Genomic DNA, 19,956 nt, shown 5'->3' with positions numbered 1-19,956 from the left:
TATATATATATATATTTATGTGTGTGTGTGTGTATACCATAACAATCTGACAATACATGTAATATTGGCCATATTATATTAACATTACCACAGTGAGATGATTTTAGTCTCATGAACAACATTAGCTAATTATTATTTACTAACTAATCTTGAAATGACTGTTCAGTACAGAAATGAAGCCCAACTATCATGTTTTACAGTCCCGTGGTCTCAGCCTCAGATACTCAACTAATCAAAGTGATGTCATGACAAAAATGAAGGACCAACAGAACATTTTTTCTCCTTCATTTCTGCCACACAAAGCTGTATGACACGTTTCTCGCAGTTAGTATCATGGTTGCTAGGCAACCTGAGCAGCGCGACAAGGGCTAGACCGTCCCATTTCACAACCCTCTCACTTCCGCACTACCCGTACTTGTAGTACGCACCGTCCGTAGTACGCGTAGTGTGCGTACTTCAAGCGTGCAGACCCTGAATTGGGACACAGCCAAAGACTGCTAAGGCCGGAAGTGAGAGGCTTGTGAAATGGGACGGTCTAGCCTCCGTCGCGCTGCCCAGGTTGCCTAGCAACCATGATACTAACAGCTGGAAACGTTTCATACAGCTTTGTTTGACATAAATGAAGGAGAAAGTCTTTTGTTCATTTGTTCATTTGTTTCTACATGAGCTTTGATTTGATAAGTATCTGTGGCTGAGACCACGAGACTGTGAAACATGATTGTTGGGCTTCACTTCTGTACTGAACAGTCATTTTCAGATTAGCTAGTAAATAACAAATAGCTAATGTTCATGAGACTAAAATAATCTCACTTTGGTAATGTAAATATAATATGGCCAATATTAACGTTATAATTTCAATCAGGAGAGGGAGGTCTGGGCTTCTCTGGTTAGGCTGCTGCGACCCGGCCCCCGAAAAAGCTGATAGATGGATGAATATTTTCAAAGATTTAGAAAAAAAGTGAAAAACAGTGTTTTTATACAAATACAAATAATGAACTTTACTAAACAAAAACAAAACAAGTATTTAACATTAATTTAATAACTGGCTGGGATTTTCAAAATAAAATTAAATTGGACATTTAAAGTCATTTTAAAGATGTAGTAAAAATGTGAGATGAAAAAGTGTCAGTGAAATAAAAGTTCTTCACCTCTTGGTTGCACATCTATCTGTGATGTGTGGACATGAAGTAAAGTAAAGTCACATTTTATTTAAGGAGCACATTTCAAGACAATCATCTAAAAGTGCCTCAACACAAAAAAGCAGAGCATAAAAAAGAGTGAAGTCAGTGCAAGTGTAGAAAGATTAGCATCACACTGGTTCATCCTCGAGTTAGGAGTGTTTCATGCTCGAATATTTCAGAGGTCAGAGACTTCACAAAGAAACTGAAGCTTCTCAGTCATCCAGGTCATGCTAGTCATGCTTGAAAGGCAGCTGAACTGAACAGGTTTGTGATATCATGGCTATGGTTATCATGGCTCTCATCTAGAGGCTCATGACATTTGGATGTTGTGTGTCTGTCTATCATAGTGCTGCTCATCCAGAGTACATCCAGGAAACTTCCAGCTGTGATTGGCTCCTGCAGGCTCATGGTAAAGTGCAACTGATTTTAGGGAGCGCTTGATTTTCTTTTGCTTTGTGTGCTGTTCACATTCAATATCGCTCGATGGTGTCGGTTGAATCGTGCTTTCAGTGTTCAACAGCCGTTATCATCATTTCAGTGTTTCAATCACTTACAAACACTTCCTGTCACTGTGGTGGTTACAGTGACATCATGCAGTTTGTGTTTTGACCTCCAGAGAGCGACAAATCAGCACAGACAGAGAGCTCCATTCAAACTTTGCTGCCATCAGTAATAATTCTTCAAATATAATCAGCAGTGTTTGAGCAGTTATGATATCAGGGACAATCTAGATATGTGTGACAATACTGAACATGTCTCATGACACACCTTAAGCATCATGTGATCCACTCTCAGTCTGCACTTTCATTCATGACTTCAACAGGTTGAAATGAGTCTCCAAAAGTTGATTCTGTTCATCTGGACGTAGCGTTTTGTGGGAGAAACGTTTCGTCACTCATCCAAGTGACTTCTTCAGTCTCAGCTGACTGCAGGTTTCAATCTTATAAACAGTACATTTGCATAATGACTGAAACCAGCCCACTGAAGAAACAATGGGCTGTGAGGTCAGTTCCTTAATCTTAATTATGCAAATTCCCATGACCATTGATCAACAACCACTGACCAAAACCCACTGATCAAAGACCATGAGTACCATTCACAGAGAGTTGGGGAATGGCTGCAATCACAGCATTGTAAGATGGCGAAAGATGTATCCTTAGGCCCCCTCCTCGATTCAGAGATGGTCTTTCCCTCTTCACGTAAATGGCCTCCTTGACTCCGCGCTCAAACCAGCGTTCCTCCCTGTCCAGGATGTGAACATCCTCATCATTGAAAGAGTGTCCACTGGCCTGTAGGTGTAAATAGACTGCAGAGTCCTGGCCTGACGAGGTTGCTCTTCTGTGTTGTGCCATCCGCTGCAGTCAGCTGAGACTGAAGAAGTCACTTGGATGAGTGACAAAACGTTTCTCCCACAAAAAGCTACGTCCAGATGAACAGAATCAACTTTTGGAGATTTACTTTCCTGAATGATTGAGAATGCATCAAGAGGTTGAATTCATGTGAGCACCAGATGAACTTTACAAAGGATCAGAGGATTTATCTTCTGTTTTAGATCAACTTTGATCACTTAGAGCCGTCTTCAATTACAGAGTCTGAATGAAGCTCAGGTGTTGATGCTGCTCACTGATTGGACGTTTGGTTTCAGCTCTGCTCTCAGTCTTTACTGCACAGGTGAAGGTAGAAAGTGTGACTGGATCTATAGACTGGAAACAGAGAAACTCACTGTGAATGCACTACAAACAGTTTTGTTCCAAAAATAGTAAACAGCCTGGGTGTGTCTGTATTAGATGTATTAGATGTATTAGATGTATTAGATGTCTGTTCACACTGGCAGATAAAACAAGGTTTCATGTTAACAAGTGAACTTTAGTCTTAAGGATCCTGAACTCAAACACCCTGATAAAGGACCAGAAGCTGCAGTCAGACTAAAATTCAATTATAAAACCAAGGCTCTGTCAGTAAAGTCTGTTCAATGATCAGGATCCATTAAAAATGTCAGATTTTATTTGTCTTTGTTGGATTTTTCTCATTTCCAGAAATCTTGTGATATCTTGTGTGCATTGTTTCTTCTCCATTTACTATGTGTTTATACTATGCCTTTTGTCCTGTCTTCATACCTTCATATCTTCAACTCATCATGGCAGATGGTTCAGCTCGAGGTTTCTTCCTCTTAAATGTAGAGCTGGGCGATATAAGATTTTTTCATATCACGATATGTTTTTTTTTTTTTTTTTCATTTCAGGCGATAACGATATATATCACGATATAAGCCAAATAACTATATTTGTAAGATTTAAATGTGCTGTTGCTTACAAGTAAAATGTGAAGTAATCAGCAGCTTGTTTTGATTTAAATATTTAATTCCCATAATAAGTTCAACAGGGTAGATGTACTTAAGGAACGTGAGACTTTTTCAGATAATAATAAATAAATAAATAAATAAAGGCAAATATTGCAAACTACACAAAGGGCAGCCGCTAAAGCGTTTAAGTTTCAAAATAGAACAAACAAAACAGACTAAATTGTCAATTCCACTTAGAAACAAAATATTAATTCTAAAAATAAATCTTAGTTTGTTTTACAGAAGAACAGACAAAATTGACTAACTTTTGTCAATATCAAATAAACTGAGAACTAAAAGGAAATTCTCAATCTCTCCTTGTTGTAAAGCTTAGCTTTTCAAACAGTTTTAACAGTGACTTTAGTCTGACAAAAGCCAAATGACGAATTAGCGTTTTCAGTCAGAGATCGACCATGCACCGGTTTATTGCATTTGCAGACTTGCTTTTGGCACAATTTACAGCGCGCTACTCTGTTTTTTGTCAGACTTGAAATAGTCGAAATACCTTCACACTACTGAACTTGCTACTGAAATAAAGCAAGATGGCGGCGCGTGTAGACGCAGCGACCTCACGCTCTCCTGAAAATGCGGTGTTTTGTTCGTCAAGTAAGTGTCTTTCTGCAAGTGTTTTTCGTCAGTCCACGTCGGAATATGTGTACAGTCGTCAGGCTCTCTTACACATTCGGAGAAGCAAGATTTGCCAAGTTTTGAACACGAACGTTGAGATGCTAAGGGAGATAGGACTTCTGCGACAGCATGCTAGCTGGCCTGGCAACTCACCGGACTCGCCTGCTACCCCTCCCCGGGCAAGGAGGCGTCGAAGGCGGTGCGCTAGGACAAGGAAGCGGGGCAAGCGCGGAGGTGTCCGAGTCAGGCTCGAGGCTAAGCCAACTCGCCCAGCCATACCATCGATCCTCTTGGCCAACGTACGATCTCTGGACAATAAAATGGATAACATTCGACTTCTGAGATCAGCGAATCGCAGAGTAAGTGACTGTTGTGTGCTTGTTTTCACTGAGACATGGCTTAATGACAACATTCCGGACTCGGCCATACAACTGGAGCAGCTAGCATGCTACAGAGCCGACAGGGCTCTCGTAGACGGAGGCAAGACCCGAGGTGGCGGGGTCTGTGTTTACATCCGGAACGAGTGGTGTCGTGATGCCACTGTAGTACACAAACACTGCTCATCATTGGCGGAGTTCATGATCGTGAAGTGTCGCCCTTTCTACTTGCCCAGGGAAATAAGTTCGATCCTGTTGGTCGCTACTTATATACCTCCATCTAGCAACAACAGCGATAGAAATGCAGCGCTGAACGAACTGTATCAGGCCATCAGTGAGCAACAAACAACACACCCAGATGGTTTCATCATCCTCGCAGGAGACTTTAATCATGCTGATATTAAAACTGTTCTCCCAAAGTTTCATCAGCATGTACATTTTCCAACAAGGGGAGACAACACATTGGACCTGGTCTACACACAGGAAAAAGGAGCATACAAAGCCATCCCCCTCCCCCACATCGGCACCTCTGATCACCTCACTGTTATGCTAATGCCAGCATACAGACAGAGAGTGAAGGTCATCAAACCTGTTACGAAAGAGGTAAGAGTGTGGCCACAGGAGGCCACCTCTGCTCTTCAAGACTGCTTTGGGTCAACTGATTGGAACATATTCAAGGAAGCAGCCACCTACAATAACATCATAGACATTGAGGAGTACACAGACACGGTGAGCTCATACATCACCAAATGCATTGATGATGTTACACAAATGAAAAGTATCACAACCCGAGCCAACCGGAAGCCGTGGCTAACAGGAGATGTCCACAAGCTGCTGAAGGCCAGAGACAAGGCCTTCAGAGCTGGGGATGAAATAGGCCTGAAAACAGCGAGAGCCAACCTGTCCCGTGGCATCAGGAAAGCGAAACAGGACTACACACACAAGATAACCTCCCACTTCAATGATAGCAAGGACGCACGAAGCCTATGGCAAGGCATCCAGGCTATTACAGACTACAAGCCTGCAGCGCGTAGCTGTGAGAGCGACACCACTCTGCTCAACAACCTGAACAGCTTCTTTGCACGATTTGAAGCACACAACAACACACGCCCACAGAAAACACCACCACCTCCACACGACCAGCCTCTGTGCCTGTCTGCTGCCAGCGTGAAGAGGACACTCATCACCATCAACGCCCGGAAAGCAGCTGGTCCAGATAACATCCCTGGTAGTGTGCTGAAAGACTGCGCAGAGGAGCTGAAGGATGTCTTCACAGACATCTTTAACATCTCCCTGAGGCAAGCCACGGTCCCATCATGCTTCAAGACTGCCACCATCATACCTGTGCCAAAGAAACCATCCCCAGCCTGTTTCAATGACTACCGCCCCGTGGCACTGACACCCATTATTATGAAGTGCTTTGAACGACTAGTCATGTCACACATCAAATCCACCCTGCCTCCCACCCTGGACCCATACCAGTTCGCATACAGAGCGAAACGATCCACAGAAGATGCAATCTGCTCTGCCCTCCACCCAGCCCTAACTCACCTGGACAAGAAAGACTCATATGTGAGAATGCTGTTCATAGACTTCAGCTCAGCGTTCAACACCATAATACCACAACAACTCATCTGTAAACTGGACAGACTGGGCCTCAGCACCTCCCTCTGCAACTGGCTGCTGGATTTCCTCAGCCAGAGGCCTCAAGCGGTGCGTGTGGGAAACAAGGTCTCAAACAGCATCACCCTGAGCACGGGGGCTCCACAAGGCTGTGTGCTCAGTCCTCTGCTCTTCACCCTGCTGACACATGACTGCACACCAACCTACAGCTCCAACCACCTTGTGAAGTTTGCGGACGACACAACGCTGGTGGGGCTCATCACCAAGGGCGATGAGACCCACTACAGGAAAGAGGTAGAGCTCCTGACCACGTGGTGCAGAGACAACAACCTCCTGCTAAATATTAGCAAGACCAAGGAGGTTATTGTCAACTTCCAGAGAGACCCCACCTGTCACCCCCCATTGACCATCGACGGCGTTGCGGTGGAGAGGGTGAGCAGCACCAAGTTCCTGGGGGTGCACATCAGTGAGGACCTCTCCTGGACCACCAACACAGCATCACTGGCCAAGAAAGCACAACAGCGCCTCTACTTCCTGCGCAAACTCAAGCGGGCAAGTGCTCCACCACCCATCCTGACCACATTCTACAGAGGAACCATTGAAAGCATCCTTTCCAGCTGCATCACTGTGTGGGGCGGTAGCTGCACTGACTACAACAGGAAAGCTCTACAGCGCATTGTGAGAACAGCTGAGAGGATAGTTGGTGTACCACTCCCCTCCCTGCAAGACATCTACACCACCCGCCTTACCCGCAAAGCCATCACAATTGTCAACGATGCAACCCACCCCGCTCACTGTCTGTTCAGCCTCTTGCCCTCTGGAAAAAGATACAGAAGTCTCCGCTCCCGCACTACCAGGCTCACCAACAGCTTCATCCACCAGGCTGTGAGACTGCTGAACTCTCTCCCCTCCCGGCTCCCAGCCAGCAGAAACACCAGACTGGCAGGAGTATAGGAAGACAGACTGGACCCTACCCCCCCCCCCCCCCCCCCCCACACACACGACTACCTCTGCATTACAATTGCACACACCTGCTGCCTTATATTTTTTGTATTTTTAGTATTTTCTTTAGCACTATTTATATTATTTATATTACTATTACTGCTGCTACAGTCTTATGCTGCATTAAAACAAAAACACTTACCAACCACAACCTGGGACTACGTCAAGTGAACTAGTACACTACTTTCCAGGGCGCACTGTGGAACACTTTATTATATGTTATATGTTATGTGTAGGTCCTGTCTTGTTATATCCTGTATGTTACCTAAATGTTGTGCATCTGCACTTTATTGTTGTCTATGTCTACGCATGGGACAGTGTGAAACGTAATTTCAATTCCTTTGTATGGCAAGTACATCTGAAGAAATTGACAAATAAAACTGACTTTGACTTTGACTTTGAACTTCTGGCCCTTCCGTTCGACAATCTCTCGGGCGTTGGAACCATCATGTGTTTTCTCTTCGGTCACGCCCTCAGTTGATTTTTCTCTAGTCGGCAAACTCATTTCCTTCATTACTCGGGCGGCACGGCGGCTAGCTGCTTCCCAAACAAATACACATGTGCGGCTTGTGCTGTACATAACAAGTCACATGACGTGACGCTGCGGCTGTGATTGGTCCGGCTCTGTGCTACTTAATTTGGATTGGCTGTTCTTCTTTTTTTTAAGAGGACAAGAGAGATGAGGCCTATCGCAATAGTTTAATTTTTCTATCGAGAAAAAGTTATTTCGCAATACAGATCGTTATCGTTCTATCGCCCAGCTGTACTTAAATGGGAGTTTGTTCCTTCCACTGTCGTGTGATCACTTGCTCATAAGAGCAGATATCCTTTTCAAATAACGAGTGATGTATTGGGATTACTTTATTGGAGAGGTAATCAGTAATTAGTAACTAATTACTTTTTCACGTAACTTGCATAAGAGGCTGTCTGATTGCTGGGTTTTTCTCTGTATGTATTATTGTAGGGTCTACCTTACAAGATCAAATGTCTTGAGGTGACTGTTGTTGTTCGGCGCTGTATAAATAAAAGTGAATTGAATTGAATAAAACACCAGATAAACCAAAGAATTTACTGTTGCATGGTTTCTGGAGCAGGTGGCACTACTCCAGATTATTTATGAAACACTTCTTTCACACACAGGTGAAACCCTGGATTAACTTAATGGGTTGAAAGCTATCTTCGTGTGACAGTTTATTGTCATCACTGGTGTTTTGGTAAGCAAATACGTAAACTGGAAAAATACCCCTGATATATAGCTGACTGGCTGTGCTGAAATTAGGACGTTTAACAGGATCTAGATGGCAAACAGAGAAACTCCCTGACAATGTCTGCATTGTTCATATTCCAAAGAAAACAATGTCAGAGCTGACCTCCGATCAGTGTGTTCTGATCTCATCATCCTTCAGTTCATGAACAAACATTCTATTTTCACTTTTAGGATATACACAGAGGATTATTTGGTGCCAGTCAGACTGTGAGGACTGCTCACAAAAACACTGCTGATTTCTTTCACCTGAATTCATCTCATCACTGTGAGTATGACTTCGTTTATTTGACAGAAAAGGAGACAAGTTCATGTTTATTAGGTAATCTTACATGTAAATGCTTCTTTCTCTGACTCACCACTTTTTCAGAAGCTGGTTTTCAATGTTTTTCTGCTCTCTGTGTTTGGAGCACTTACCGTGGAAATATGAGTAATGTCACAGATGCTCAAACACACTGAGCATCCATTTTTAAACTGTGTTTTTAAAAGATTAAAGGCATGAAATGAGAAAGGGAAGTTTAAGGGGAAAAAATCTGCAGAGCCCTTTGAAAGAAAATTTTTAAATAAGGTCTCTCTTATTGGAAGCGTCCAACAGGATGGAGCACGGGGAGTGTGTAACGATCAGTGGACACTATGATGGTATTTGTATCATGCCTACTGGAGTCTTCAGTAGGGGTGGGTTTTGATAATCGATTTATCGATTAAAATCGAATCTAGCTTGGATAACATGATATCGATTCATTCAAATCCTGAATCGATTTTTTAAATATTAACGCCAGAGTCTCAGGTTAAACCTCACAAAATTTCAAGAACCACCAAACAGCTAAAACAATAAATGAGAGCAGGAACACGGATTCTGCACAAAGACGTAAACACAAAGCGCAGACCGGCCGAAGGATCAGAATCAGTGAGATGTCGCCTTTCTCACCAGACGGCATGGACATGATCGGGGCTGAAAGCCGACAGCTCGCTGATTCTGATCTGTTGGCAGGTCCGCGCTTTGTGTTTACGCCCCTTTTTGCGCTGATTCTAAAGCTGTTAGTTTGATCTCTCTCCAAACATTATTGACCGAACCAGCAGCGAAAGAAGAATCAAACTACGCTTCACAACAACATCGTCATGAAATCCCTCTGACATTTGCTGTTTTGCTTCCACCACACTTCATGCACATCTCTCTCTCTCTCTCTCTCTCTCTCTCTCTCTCTCTCTGTACTTCAGGAACAGTTTTCCATCTAAAAATCTGTTTTCTGCATTATTTGTTTTCTTGTTATGCACAAGTCTACCGTTGTTTACAGCGCTGTCTGCCGCTGTTTTTTTCCCCCTTTTACTTACTTCCGAAAAGAAAACCTCATTTCTGCTTTTCAATAGGCTTCTGAAGAAATGTAAACTTTTTAAAATAATGCAAAATGCAAAACGCTTAGCCGTGTCTCTAATAAAACCGCTGTAACTTCAGAGGTAATGTTCATATGTTGATTAATGGTTTTCTTTCGTTTTTGATGTACTGCAGAATATTTTTATAAAATCCAGGCCAGGAAAATCACCTTCATGTTTTTCTGTGTTTTATCTTCAGCTACTTTGACACAAAGGCATCTGCTGTGACGCACCTTTCATAAAGTCTTGCGTGTGTCAGCTTCCTTTTTATAGATACAAAAATATGTAAATGTACTGATCTGAATTATAATATTTCTGACTGTCTGAGGCAAAATTTCCCAGATTTAAATCGAATTGAATCGAATGGTGGATCGAATCGATTCAGGACCTTGTGAATCGGAATGACTCTAGAAATCAGTGACGATACCCAGCCCTAGTCTTCAGCCATGTGCTCACAGATGTACAAACAGAGATGCTTCCACAGACAGAAACATGGCCTTCACTCTTTTGTTTGTTCTTCAGTTTGCAGACACCATGGGTGCTCGACAGTCCGCCATTCATATTACCAACAAGACTGAGGGCTACACCCTTCGTAACCCCAGGTGACGACACTTTTGTTCTTCTGTGTTTACGGTGGTGGTTTCTAAAGTGGGCGGGATTTATCTGTAACCCTAGAGTAAGTTTCCACACATTAAAAATCTATACTGCATGGATCTTAAAGCATATTGTTTTGGCTTCATTTTACAAACTCATCCATATTGACCTTTCATGCAGGTGAGTGCTGCTGAACTCAACAGCTGATGAATTAAAAACAAAAGAAATGTACATAAAATGAAACAGAATTGGCTCAGCAGCATCACACCTGTGTTTGTGTGAACACACGTGAAGCTGTAACAAAGACACAAATTTAACACATCTGCACCTTACAGTAATACCCCTATCCATGTTTCTTACTGTAAAGACATTGATCCACCTGACTCATGATGAGGAGTGTGGATCCTGTTTGAATAAAAATATTAATTCATGTTTTCTTTTTCCTGACTAGTCTGCATCTTGTTAGCGGACTCTGCCAGATTCCTTTGCCAACAAAACTTGAGCCTTCTGAATCTGGCAACGCTCTGTTCTCTAAGATTGGTGGCACAGCGTGTGGATCTGTTGGAGTCTTCACCTACGATCTCTACAATCCAGCTAGAGACAGAGCTGATAAGAAAATAGCCGTCATGTTCTCTGTTCCTTTTGACTACGGCCGGTACTCTAACTGGTTTGCAGTCGGAGCTTTTGACAGGGAAACAAACTGTGATAATGATCTTTATCACAAGATGTATTACAGGGATGAGAGTAGATTTGTTAGAAGAAAAGCTGATGGTCATGATCTGAAACACAGAGATGATGATGTTGTTGTTACATTGGGCATGACAAACTCCAGCGTTGCAACACTGAAAGTTGGTGTACACAACAGGGAGCAAATCTAATTATTAAAATGAGAGGTTAAAATGAAAGGTCTTACTGTTTTTAGGGCAGATCTAGCAAAATGACTTGATCACCCATCATCTGTATTATCTGGATTTACTCACCCCAAGGCTGATGATCAGGATATCAGCTGGTTAAGGGCCCCAGGGCTTCCCTTTCTTCTACAGAAAATCATCCTTATAACATCTAGACCAAAGATATGCCAGTAAAACACAACACTGTTGTAAAAGGACATCTGATTAAGGCTGCAGCTGTTTGAGATTGTAAACCAGCTTCACAGTACAGAAAAATCAGGTTAATCCTCTGGAGTTAAAACCTTTAAAAATTAGCTTTGACATTGAATCACTAAATATCAGCTAAAGCAGGCATAACATGGTCACATAGATGGGATGTTGGATAATTGATCAAATCAGACTGAACCTCTCCACACAGCAACATCTCCAGTGTTTAATTAACACTGGAGAGAGTGTATATGTGTCCACTCCTCTGAGTGTTAAATATAACACTGTTGATTGTTGAGCAGTGCTGATTTTCTAACACTGGAAAATAACTCAAAATGTTAGAAATATTCCAGTGTTAGAAAATCAGCACTGCTCAGTGTTAGTCATTGTAAATCTTCAGAACTGGTTACTTTTAAAAATATAACACTCTCAAAAGTGTTCATTTAACACTCAACAGTGTTATATTTAACACTCAGAGGAGTGGACACATATACACACTCTATAGTGTTAATTTAACACTGGAGATTTTGCTGAGCACCAAATATTATTGAAATCCTCACTAAACTGTGAGGGTGTAGTGGAAGATTTTTGGCATTTAATAATCTTTTACTGTTTCTGCTGGAAATACTTTCTGAGAAATACTGATTTTATGTTTCCTGTGCATAACTTTAAACAAATGAATAAAGAAATAAACCAGACTTTATTGAAACCGTCTCTTTGCTTTATTCACTGACATTTCTTCCACTTTATTGAATTTTGTGAAAAATGTGTAATTCTTTCAACAATATAAATCGAATTTTGACAGACATGTTCACAGTATTGCTGTATGGAAAGATCAGTCTTGGTCTTCCTTGGACTCTTGCACTATGAGGCTCTCTGGATGTCTGGAGTTTCGATCTCCTCCGTACCTGCTTCATGCCCTGGAGGACGGGGCTGTGGCCCCCCACACCCTCTAGCAAATCATTACATGAAGGAACCTTTTAAATCCAAGTGCGTTCGTGCTCACAGGTGTACACACGGGTGCTCACACACACAAACTACACCTTTCTTGGCTGCTACCTTAAAGCACACTGTGCACTGTCTATCCTACGTGCTGCACAATAATATTCAATATTTAGTATTAACCACAGATTATCACGATGAGTTGCTTATTATATTGCTCTCTTATATATATATATATATATATATATGTATATATCTGTCCCGTGTGTAATAACTGAAAATAAAATAAAATACAGGTCCTTCTCAAAAAAATTAGCATATTGTGATAAAGTCCATTATTCCTGTAATGTACTGATAAACATTAGACTTTCATATATTTTAGGTTCATTACACACAACTGAAGTAGTTTCGTTGTTTTAATATTGATGATTTTGGCATACATAACTCATGAAAACCCAAAATTCCTGTCATCATCAACTTATTTCCACATCAGAAACAAACCATGTGACCATGTGCAAGACTCTCAGCTGTGGTTTAGTTTGAATAATAAAATCACCAGTGGACCATCTGACAGTGACCCTCCAAGCCTGCATGAACCCAGCAGAGCTGAGCACTGACTCTGGTCAGGTCTCCAAATTGATTGATTGATTGATTGATTATACTTTATTCATCCCAAGGGAAATTGTGTTAAGGCTGCCAGCCGTGCCGGCGCCGTCTTACCCTTCCGACCATACATATATTACACAAACATCACATGGGGAAGACAGGTCAGAGGGGTATAACATGGAAAAGCACAACATGAGGAAAGATAAGGAGGAAAAATAACTCCCCCCAGACTGAGCTCCAACAGGAGATCAGTTTGAGAACAGAAAAAAACACCTCTGCACATAGCACATGAAAAACTCTTAATACACCAAAGAAACACATGACAAGCAACAGGGATGGTAAAGGGTGAGAGACAGCCGATTTAGACAGTACATCCGGGCTCCATGATCCACCGTCAGCATCGGAAGGGAATAAGCATCGAAGGCGTTTGGAGGGGGAATGAGTGTATGTCTGCATGTGTATATATGTCTGTGTGTGTGTGTGTGTGTGTGTGTGTGTGTGTGTGTGTGTGTCCAGAGTTCAGCTGAGACAGTGTCCTTCACCCTGCCAGGCTAAGTAAACAGTCTTCCAGCCAACCCAGGTGGCCTTGCATAGAATGGGAAGAACAGTCTCAACACAGTCGTTATCAGGGTGTTGTTGTTCGGCTCCAGTCTTGAGACCGCAGCTGGAGCCAAAGGGGCATCCGAAAGAAGTGATGGTGGTTTTTACTTTAGTGCGAACAACTCATGTGAATTTCAAAGCTGTTCTAACAGTCCAACACTGGTCTCTCAATCTCCCGTTGGAGAGCCGTGAGCTTCCTATGATGTTATCAAACTTAGAACTCACGACCGCAGCGAGCTTCTCCAAGACGTAATCCAGTTTGCGCTCAGAGGTCTTATTCTGAATATTCACGGCAGCCGTAAGCTTCTCCAAGATCTTATCCGTGCTGCGGTCAATGAGCCCATTTTGAGAACTCACGACTCGTCCCATCGTTTCAATCCCAGCGGGCAGCCTTGTGGGGTTTGAACAGCTGATTCTGCTTTCTTTAATCTTTGATAAGCCAGAGCCAAGTCAGCTCTGATCAGCAAGAACCCTGTTATCATGGTTCAGAACAGGCAGGTGTCTTCAGTGTCCTCAATACAGGCCCACCAGGCACTCGACCCTCCAGTTATGCCACCCGTCCATCGTGTATCCAGCAGGTCATGCATGATTGTTGCATGACCTCATGCAGCATACATGTTCAGAAACAAGTCAAAATACCATAGTGTGCCTGAGACCTGTCATTATATTTAATGTTTTCATTTCCTCATATGAGATAAAACTGAGATTTGAATCAAGAATGAAGATATCTGCATTAGTGTCATGATCCTGGGTTTTGTACCCAGTGTTCTCTATTATGTACCCAGTTTCCTGTTTGATATTTGATGTTTCCTGTCTTATTTTGATATCCTGTTTTCCTGTGCCTGTTTTTCCAAACTGTGTGTCTTTTCCTGACTCGCTTATGTGCAGTTAAGCCTCAGTTTTCTTTAATTCTTGTTGTACTCGGACTGTTTAACTACCTCAGTGTTTGCCTCAAGTATTACCTGATTTTAACCCTTCCTTCTTCAGCCATCTGGATTTACTATCTCTGATAATAAAGGTTTATTTTGTGTTTAATAAATGCTGTTTTGTGTCCAGATTTTCCACAACAACTACAAATTATATATTCTCAGCCTGTCATGTGAGGGCTGTGTGCAGGCAGGAATGGTGGACCAAAATGCAGACTCAGGGAACGAAAAGTGAACTCAAAACAGCTTCAATGCTGAACTCAAAGGGTAACAAAACTAGGAACACAAAATAAACTTAAACAGTCAGAACACACAGCAAGATGAGGGCAGATGGCGACACGGACACAGAGAAACACAGGGCTTAAATACACAGAGGAGCAATCAGGGAACGAGTAACAGGAGGGAAACACAGCTGGGGCAAATCAGGCCTAACGAAACAGGGGAAGCAAAACCAGATACATTAACATAAGACATGGACCTTCAAAATAAAACAGGAAACAGACTGAACTTATAGACAGACTCACAAGCAGGCACTGTAACAGAGACGTGGGAACAGGGCAGACACACACTGACTGGACACAGAATAGAGGGAGAAACCCAAACCTGAGAACTACATAATCAAACATCAAGAAGAACTGGGGACAAATTAGAAATGCAAAACAGAAACCAAAACCTTCACAAAAACAAACTAAGATAAGAACTCCAATAAAAAGGTACAAAACTGAAACCACTGTGTCAACGACCCAGGTACCCTAACATGAGGACAATGTCTGCTCCAGCAGACTGTCTGGGTTTAGAGGCAACGATTCAATTTAATTCAGTTTATACAGCAGCAAAACACAACAAGAGTTAAAGCAGACCCTACAATAATCTAAAAGAACATCTAAGTAGCGCTGTCACTCAGCTCTGTGCTGTTTCCTTCCTCAGTAATCATCTATTTTTGTTGTGGCACGTCCTCCTTTTCTCTTTTGTTCCTGTTTTCATCTTCTTACCACTGCAAATCATTTTTTCATGTGACATCATAACTGAGCCTCCTGCTTAGTTCAGAGTCACTCGGGTAAATCAGCAATTTCAGTCACAGATCAGGGTGACTTATTAGACTCCTCACATATTGATTTAATTATTTATTTATTTTACATTTTTTAAATTAATTATAAGTGACAAGTTTGTGCCAGCTGGTGGTGGGGGTGTCTGCAGTTCTCTCGAAGTGGAAGTTCCTCTGCTAATGAGATGTCCATGTTATCTGTATTTGTCCCGTTGCCTTTGTAGTTGGTGATGTTTCAGGCCCTCCCATACCTTCCTGGAGTCGTTATCAGAGAGGAGATCTGATAACTTGTTTGAAATGTCCAGTTTTGCTGCTCTGATGCCTTTTTTAAGGTCTGCTCTTGCTCTGCTCTACATGTCCTGGTCCCCAGATTTGTATGTCGAGTTGCCTTTAACATGCCTGAACCTGACTTGTCATCCAGGGTTTACGGTTTGTCGCACTTTTCTGTGGTGACAGTGTCCATGCAGTGTTTGATGTAACCCAGCACTGCGGTTGTGTGAGTCTCTAGGTCGTCCTGTTCAGAGACACTCTGTGAGCGCAAAACAGTCCTGCAGCTGAGCCAGAGCTTCCTCGGAAAAGGTGTTAATGGTTCTGATGGTGGGCTTTGTCCTTTTCCTGAGTGTGTGTATGCTGGGACAATGATGAACTTTAGCTTGGTACATGATAACTACAGGCTGTGGTGCAGTAAAGTAAGCCCCGCCCTCACCAACCACACAGTGTGGCGGAGTTCAGCCAGTGAAACACTTCATGTGTTAAACTTGTTAAAGGGGAAGTGATGAAGCTGAAGGCGTCTCGCTGCTGCTCAGACTGATGTTCAGTCGTCATCCAGACACGATGAAGACTCCGTGTGTCTCTCTGCTCCTCGGTGAGTCAAACTCAGAGCTGCTGCTCATTTATTCATCAGCATTAAACTGAATGGAAGCTCTGCTACACACAGCCGGGAATGTGGGAAACTGTGATGCAGGACAGACACAGACACTAAATCCACACTGTGAAATCTAATTAGCTCCCAGAACTAAAAAACAGCTAATAAAACTTGTTGCCTCAAAAAAACAGAGTAAAGCTTAAGATGACTATATTAGGACAACTTATTCATTAAGTGCACAGTTCTAAGAATAACTTGATGATTGTGTAACACTGATTGTTCACCCACTGACAAACATGTCAAGTTCTGCTACATTAAAGAACAACTTGTAGTAACTTATATTAATATAACACTGTATGCAAATGTGATTCAAAAAGAATAATTAACAACACTTCTTGTAATGGTGTTTAAATCAGCCCAACTTTTATTTTGAAATGTAAAACAGCCAACATCCTGGACACCGTTCTGCTGAACAACAACAGTTATACTGTCATCATTGTTATAATCTTACAATGAAACAACGTCTCAGATTTAATTATTCTTATTATTAGTTTATTAAGTTTGTTTGTAGTTACATTACTTCTATAATCAAAATAAAATGTATTTATTGTTCAGTCTCCAGATCAAACAACACATTTGTTTTACATTCAAACACAGGAGCTGGTGTGTTGTAATATTTTAAGGATGCTTGTTTCCAGTCCAGGCATCACTGCCTGAATGACTGTCATGGATCGAGCTGATCCAAATGTAAGTGCAGCAGAAAGTCTTTAACTGCCCTTCAGTACAGTGGCAGTGGATGTGGGCTGGAGATGCAATGACCTTTGACCTGCAGGTCACTGACCAACCATCAGTGATGGAGGACTCATCTCTGCTGGTGTCCTGCAAGCAAACAATCAGATTCTTTAGAACAACAACTTATTTGCTTTATTAAAACATGTTTTTCTGCATTTGCTATTCAACAGACCTCAGTTCAGACTCAATCTCAGGCTCCACCCCCACCAGAGAGGTGACATTCACTGATAGCTCTGACCACCACCCCACACATGATAATGTCATGAAAGCATAATTTTAAAAATATAATAATTTGGCCACAAAATAAATTTCACTGTTCAAAAACTTGCAGACTTCACTATATACAGTGCAGACAGTGTGGACCCTCTAAACTAAGTCTGTGATCTTTGAATAAATGCAGACCAAACTGTTGTTGTTTGTATTTACTTACACAGCATGTCTTGTAGGATTAACTGGAGTCATCAGCAACAGCACAGAGCAGTCACATCTCAGGTCTAATAACAGAAGACATGAAACCAAAGCATAAAGGAAACAGCAACTAAAACAGTTTGATCTAAATTATGATTAAAGTTCAGATTAATATAAATGTGACAGCTACTAATATATTGTGGGAAGTAAACTGTAACCAAAATACTTCCCACTCAGCTGATGTCTTTCTGTCCAACAGCTCCTTTTCTAGACGTGTAAGAGTTTGATGTCATGTGAAAAGCTGCCACAAAGAATTAAAATAAATACAGAGGTTAAGAAGATGCAGTTCATGTGTTATAAAAGTGGGCTGAAAACAAGCCCCGCCCCTAACAGCTGGGCTCTTATCTGGTATCTGCTCACGTTTCTATTTCAAATAGTCAACAGAAAACTTCACTGAGAGATTTTATATAATGTTTTTAAAGCTGTGGATTAATTTTTAAGTAACATGAGCCCAGAGGTAGCAGCAATGCTAGGCTAACACTAGCTAGCTAGCAAGTTCATAAACCTGGTGCTAAACTGAGAGAAGGCACAAAAACAGATTGAATAAGAGTAAACATTTACTCACTGAGTCAGTGTATCAGGTAAAGATCCACAGCAGTGACAACAATAATCTCTTGAGCTGAAACTTCTCCAGGTTTGCTCAACATATTCCAGAAAAAGATGGCGGCACCATGAACACGCGGACTGATCTGTGAGAGGAGGAGGACGGTAGTGACGTGGCATTTTCAAACCATATAGTCTAAATTTCAGCTTACTTAGTTTTTCTAATTTAAGACAACTCAAATAAAGTGAGTTGATCAGCTCTTTGAATAAAAAGTACAGGTAACTTACCTAACCTGAGATCTAATAACAACCTGATAAAATTGAGTTCAGTCTACTTAATGTTTACCGTCGTTTAAGAACAGTTTACAAAAACAATGCCATCAGGTCATGAATTTAAATAAAAACATAGGACTTTTATACACATTAATAATTCTCCAGTACACCAGAGTGACTACACACTAATAATTATGGTTAAACAAGCAGGAAAAGCATTTTAAAATACTGATTTCAGTGGTCTGGGACACTGTGTACATGAAAAGGTGTAAAACACAACGCCTGGTGATTAAACCATAAACTAGTTTCATTAAAAAACATCCCTTTGACTACATTCAGTGTTGCAGCCTGACTGTGCCACTGTTATGTATGTGATTGGTCTTTAGAACAAATGTTTCACAGACAAGACTACAGCCTTCCTGGAGGTGATTTCCTTTAAGGGAAAATAGGAATATTAATGTAAATACGTTAAAAATTGCAAACTCCTCAGGAAATAGCATCTCTGTATTACTGCTGACTCTTTTCACTCACCTTTAAAACCATCTGTGGGAGTGATGGGGGTCGGTACAGGTCTGTGCGTGGGTGGATTTTCAGTGCTGACTGTTCCATCCACCTTAAAGAGCTCAGCACAGGCCACAGAGAGCACCCTGTTCTGAATATGATGCTAATCCTACTAACTACATGTGACTTCCTGCTGACTTCCACTTGACTGGAAACCAGCGAGAAAACAACCAAATATGTCCAAAGAAAAAACTTGAATGCTGATCATAAACCCTGGAGAACTGCTGCTCAAGACCACTTCAACCTCCCTCCGTGATACTTTGACCTTGGCCTTTAGTCTCCTTCTCCATGGAGGCCACTGCTGCTTGTAGCATCTCACTGATCTCTCCTGCTGTGGTGCAGTTTAAAGTTTAAAGAGGTCGTGTCAGAGACGATGTCTTGAAGCTAAAGTCCAGAGGATCAAACATAAACACACAGATACAGATATGTAGATGCAACATAGAAGTAAACACATATGTAAGACTGTTCATGTGCATAATGCTCCATTTTAACATAATACAATGTGATGCATGTTCAAAGGGAGATAAATAAAAAGAGAAAGAACTTGAATTTCCTCTTTTCTGTTTCACACACTGACTGTGTCTCAGTTATACTGGTAACACATCTCAACCACAGTTTCCACTCTCCTGTGCTTTTGCACGTTTCTGCTCTGTGAGTAAACTGAGCTCCAGCTTGTGCTGCCAGGATTTTAACCCTGGCTGACTCAGAGCCTCACACACATGTGGAGGAGCTCACTGATGAGCTGGGAACCATATTTAGCTGTGATTATGTTGACTGTGGAGAAACTGCTTTAGTGTGTGGAGCCAAACATGGTGACGATGCTCAGAGTCAAAGCTGAGAAACTCGTCTCAGTGGTGG

The 19,956-nt window shown here is 41.8% G+C and overlaps 2 long non-coding RNA genes across 2 annotated transcripts; one reads left to right on the top strand and one right to left on the bottom strand.

Moving 5' to 3' along the window:
- The first annotated feature begins 8,516 nt into the window (after window positions 1–8,516).
- On the top strand, window positions 8,517–12,338 carry LOC102082837 (uncharacterized). The gene is made up of 3 exons (XR_002060103.2): window positions 8,517–8,683; window positions 10,309–10,388; window positions 10,832–12,338. It is a non-coding gene; the product is annotated as an uncharacterized LOC102082837 (long non-coding RNA).
- A 4,799-nt stretch (window positions 12,339–17,137) lies between these two features.
- LOC112844760 (uncharacterized) lies at window positions 17,138–18,459 on the bottom strand. Its single transcript, XR_003217508.1, has 3 exons — window positions 18,287–18,459; window positions 17,684–17,962; window positions 17,138–17,340 (listed from the first exon to the last, which is right to left on the bottom strand). It is a non-coding gene; the product is annotated as an uncharacterized LOC112844760 (long non-coding RNA).
- Between the last annotated feature and the right edge of the window lie 1,497 nt (window positions 18,460–19,956).

The sequence above is a fragment of the Oreochromis niloticus genome, unplaced genomic scaffold, assembly GCF_001858045.2.
Source record: "Oreochromis niloticus isolate F11D_XX unplaced genomic scaffold, O_niloticus_UMD_NMBU tig00001364_pilon, whole genome shotgun sequence".
NCBI lineage: Eukaryota > Metazoa > Chordata > Actinopteri > Cichliformes > Cichlidae > Oreochromis > Oreochromis niloticus.
This window is presented reverse-complemented; position numbering and strand designations above follow the sequence as displayed.